We start from the raw sequence: 5263 nt of genomic DNA on the forward strand, positions 1-5263 counted from the left end.
CTGTTGCTTTATTTTTTACGTTGTGTTTAATAAAGCGTGAGACAGAAAAAAACTTTACAGGTAGCATGATCCTCCTTGAGAAAAAGTGAAATAGCAACAGCAACAAAAAAATCCTCTTAATCAATCTATTTTGAAACTCAGAAAGACTATTTCGAAAGGTTCTCATCAAAGTGATTTTCTGCAGATAGCTCATAGGTGATCAGGATAAAACCCCCCTGCTTCTGCACTTCAAATATTTATCATATATATGTTTGCTTGAATCTTGATAAGGGTGAGATTTGGGACTTATGGACACTGAGATAGGATGTCACCTGAGACATTCATCTGATTCTGAATGCAGACAGAAGGAAAGTGCCTAGGAGAGGTCAGAAAAGAGGGAGGGAGAGAGTAAGGGATACTAGGAATGGACAGCCCTTGTTCCCAGCTCTAATATCCCGCTGCAATTATTTTGTGGACATCCACTCCTTGCCTGCACAGGAGATAGGGCTATAAGTGTATGTTATTTTTTAATTACAAGGGGGTAGAAAAAATCCTGATGATGGGCTGGAAGGTGCCATTGCATTGTTATTTTTTTCTCTCCCTTCGTTTGCTGATTATGTGAGCTGGGCTCCTTTGCTAGCCGATGATAAGCAGAATTTCCATGTTCTCTGCATAATTAATCCATCTCTGCCTCTCTTCATGCCAACTCGCCCGTTATCGCCGGCACATGCCTGAATTGCAAAAGAATCCGCTCTTCAATTGGAACTTATTGATATTCTAAGAAAAAAAAGAGAGGAGGAAAAAACTGAAAATCCTTAAGTTTAAGCCGCAGATTTTTAAATGGATTAATTTCGCTGCAATCGCAGCCATCTAAGGCGGGAAGGCAGGCAGAGCAAATTGAAAGCATCTCCATGTTTGCAGAATTGGGTCCAGAATGCTGAAATATACTGGCACAGTTCTCTTTAAAGTCAGAAAATTACCATTCATTTACATCACATGAAATACTTTTTTATGCTAGAAATATTCAAGAGACGTTCCTTAAATGCCTGCTAATGCTAGATAACATTTCTAACTTTCAACATTTTGCTAGACTTTGATATGACATGATAGGAATGCCTGCCAGTGTGGAATATTATATGTACCCGTAATCTCTTTTTATCACATATTTAGATTATATCATCCTCTCCCTAAACCATCCTGAAGTAGTCTTTAAACAATGTACTCTGTGTCGTAGGCTCCTATTTAGTATAGTTACATGAGCCCAACTTGGTAGGGCACATTTAGACTTTGTCCAGTACGAAGGGTTTTTTGAAGTGACAACATACGATCCTAAAAATACAGTTCATCTTTTTCTACCTTTCACAAAGTTAGGCTGCATTTCTTATGGTCCTTTCTACATTTAGAGATTCTGTTTTCACTCATTTATAACATGTGATGTGTTTTGTTTTTTCAATACAGCTCTTGAGGATTGTACTTACATTTTAAAAGGGCTCAGCTGTACTCCATACCAGCCTGGCGTTGCATGTGGAATAACAAGAGCTAGTGGCAAGCTACGACTTTTCTCTCTTTTTTTTTTTTTTTTTATTTTCCCTCAAATAGTATGAAAATCAAAATATTCTTCTACCTTTATTTCTCTATCACTAAATTCACATCCTTCATTTTCTTGACCCTAGGATGCAGCAGCATTCGGCAACACTGAGAGATTTATTTAATGCCTCAGCTAAGCCACAACGTATCTGGCATTCCATGCCCATATGCTAGAAATAAGCAATTTATGCTGCTGTAGAAGGAAATGTTGACACTCACAGTTAACAGAGGGGGAAAAGTTGCTACACTGACTGCAAATGGAGATTTAGCTGTTAAGAAATCTTTGTTATTATTAGACAGATGTCTTTCATTTGAAAAATACATGGGAAAGAAATAAAAAAAATAGAGGAACTCACAGGCACATATCAGAGAGAAAAAAAGAGACATACAGCACAACAGTGATATTTGTGGTAACATCTGTTTCAGATACAAAACAATGAGCTTAATACATGGTTGGGCCATCTTAACCTATAAAATTAGCACTTGTAATGAATTTTATGTCACTAGTAAGTAAAGAAAATGCCACTATTCTAGTTTGGATTCTCAGGCAATAAATGCACCATACAAAAATGACTAGTGATCACATTAGGATATGTTTTTATATAGCAGAAAGAGAACAAAGAAGGTTTTCTAGTTGCTTCATAATGATTGACAGTCTTAAAGCACCAGTGAACTTGAGGATATTTCTGGCATATTGCAATTTTAACATTGCAGTTTTGGAAAAATCAAAATGTTTGAAAACACTTGATAGAGAAAGATAGCTATGTTTACATTCAACTCTATAAGCAGCTAAGAGAAATAGTTAAAACCATGTTTAAAATAATAAAATTTTTTAAACATCTCTGAAATTCTATACTTAGCACATGAATAAAATCTCCAAAGAACAAAATTTCTGTGTTCTTTCTGCATATATCTGTAGCATCAATAAGTAAATAACAAATTAATAGTCAGTATTCAAAATTGCTGGATATATGCATTTCCAACTGTATATTATTTTGTTAAAAATAACAGTTTCCAACCTAATTTGGGAGAAAAAAATAGTACAAGATTACATATGTGTGCTCCATAGTATCACAGAACTTCCGAATCTCTTACAGTGAAATCCTGGCTCTTTTCAAGACAGTCACAAAATCCATATTGCCTTTAGTTACACCTGCATTTCAGCAAAATTTTTGTAGTAAAATCATGTTTAATTAAGCTTATACAACAGTCAGTGTTGATTATTTATATCAAAAAGTTCCTTCTAATAGATTATACTGCAAACCTACAGCACTGGCATCATTATACCAGAAAAAAAAAATTCAAACATGCTAAACTCATTTTAGCTCTAAGTAGAATTGTAGATATTAATTCAAACATATGCCTTTTATATTTTTACATGTATTTATATTCCTCCTTTTTATTATTATCCTATTGTACATAATAGGATACACAATATTACATTCAGTAAAAATTATTTAAGAAACTACAAATTTCCATACTGATTTAGGAACCAAAATTTCTGTGCTAATACTGTGAAGGATTTTGTGAAATACTCTTTCGCACCTGAAAAGAACGGCAACAGCCACAGCAATGAGGAAAAAGGGGATTTGTAGCACACAGCAATCTTCCAGTTATTCAGCATATTTCAGCATTTGTTTCAGATGATAAATATAAATTTCTCAAGCTCCTTGTTATCAATCTCTGTATTGATTCAGCCTTTTAGAAGATCAACATGTAGACAAATAAAAAAAGAGATCAGTGCTCAGCAGAAATGTACCCTCATTTAGAAGCCTAGATTCGGTGCAAATCAAATGACTGCAATTTATCCATGCATGGCATTGCCTAGCATTAATCTATCCTCAATTTTATAACTGGAAAGCAACTGTAAATGAATTACCAATTGATTTGTAAAATTTACTTAGAGAAATTTCCTTGCTCCTTCTAAAAATAATATTCCGTTTAATTTAGGGTTTCAAGGATTGTTCAGTATATGAAATCTGTTTAATGTGCTGGTCATCTTTAGACAGTTTTGCAGTGAAACCTGTACCAAGGAAGCTGGGGATCCTTTTCAGTTCCTTGATGCTTGCCCACTGCATATTGAGCTACCTGCAGGAAGTACAGCATAAGCAACAGATTTCAACATGTATCAGCTATGGTCAAGAGATGAACCAGAATCCTATGGAATGCCATAGATGCAGAGGGATTTGCCAGGCTGCATTCAGAATATAAAGGTTTCATTGCGTGTTCTGGCAGGCATGCACCATCTACAACGTAAAGACTGACTGATATTTAGAATCTTTGGAAAGCTGTTGTTGCCTACCCACTTTTACCTTCCTGGAGACATGAAAGAAAACCCAAAGTCCTCATTGTGATGGAAGTGTGGTAATGAGCGGGGCTACATCTTTTGGTGCCCATTGTGTTAACCTTAGTAAGGACACCTAAGAAATCAGTTGTGATATGCAGCCCACAAAGAAAGGCCCTTGGCAACCAAAGAGACAAAATACTGTAGGCAAGCACAGAGTATTTGATTTGTCCATAAAAATCCTCATATAGGTTCCATTAAGAGAATTTGGCATCTTGTTACTATAAAAAGAATTTAAGTAAAGAATAACACAAAATCATAACTCAGTCTGAACAACTAACCAAAAAACTACCCTCCTGTAAGAATAAGTGGGTAGGTGCAATGGGAACCTCTCTTTGGAAAAGAGCCTTGATAAAGGTCCTCAAATGATCTCTGGCCTCAGAGATGATCAGTGAGATTACCTGCACATGTAACCACCTGCTGTAGATATGTAGCAGTAAGACCTGAATAGGGAGTTATGAAGGAACAAACAGATACAGAGAATTCCAGCTGGAGAGACGTCTCACTTCATTTTAATAAGAATAGATTTGCATTTTCATTTTATAACCTGCTCAAAAATGTACCCTTGACTCCAACTCTAACCTCCAGGATGAACTATTATCAGCAATAGTAAATAAATAACTTGCCAGATATTATCACAAATTGTTGTGTCTAACTGTTTAGGTCTTAGATAAGTGTTTAGGTTTAAGAAAATACAAAATTTTCCTGTGTACTGCAATATAGTCAACTAGGTATCCATGAAATTCTCAGTGATAGATCCAGGGAGCTTTCTCCCCTTCCTTACTCTCTCTCGTTTGTTTTCCTGGGGACCTGGGAAGAAAACTAAAGCATGTATTATTCTGAACTCAGTTCTATGAAACCAAAGTGAATGGACTATGCACAAGTTTCAGTGAATGCCAGACTGTCTCTTAAAAAGCACAGAGTTATAGGTAAAACACTGGATTTATTTGCAGGGCATAATCTTTTTTTTTTTTTTTTTTGCCACAAATCATGGCACAAAGCTACAAAGTGTTTTTCTGCATTAGAAAAACATATAAGATAGAGTTTTCAAGAACAGAAGTTACAATTTAGGTACAAAATGTGTATTTTTACCATTGTATAAAAAAAAGCCAGAAAAAATAGACGAAATCAAAACTTTTCCCAGCACAATATATTAGCAAAGGAATATTTAGATAAAAAGCCCATAAATACATTCAACCTTAAGCTATGGTTGCCAACAGAGGGGAAAAAATAGAGCATTTCCTGGAACCAAGATTGCCAGTGTGTGCTTTATGGACTCACCTTGATTGTCATTTGTTGAGAGCTGATTGGAATCAGAATCAGATTCAGCCATCCTCTCTGGCCTTGGGGCAG

The 5263-nt window shown here is 35.6% G+C and overlaps 1 long non-coding RNA gene across 1 annotated transcript; it reads right to left on the reverse strand.

The window, feature by feature from the left end:
* Positions 1–545: 545 nt before the first annotated feature.
* Positions 546–3743, reverse strand: LOC128814213 (uncharacterized). The gene is made up of 3 exons (XR_008439311.1): positions 3655–3743; positions 3112–3264; positions 546–756 (listed from the first exon to the last, which is right to left on the reverse strand). It is a non-coding gene; the product is annotated as an uncharacterized LOC128814213 (long non-coding RNA).
* Between the last annotated feature and the right edge of the window lie 1520 nt (positions 3744–5263).

Source organism: Vidua macroura, chromosome 1 (genome assembly GCF_024509145.1).
Source record: "Vidua macroura isolate BioBank_ID:100142 chromosome 1, ASM2450914v1, whole genome shotgun sequence".
Taxonomy (NCBI): domain Eukaryota; kingdom Metazoa; phylum Chordata; class Aves; order Passeriformes; family Viduidae; genus Vidua; species Vidua macroura.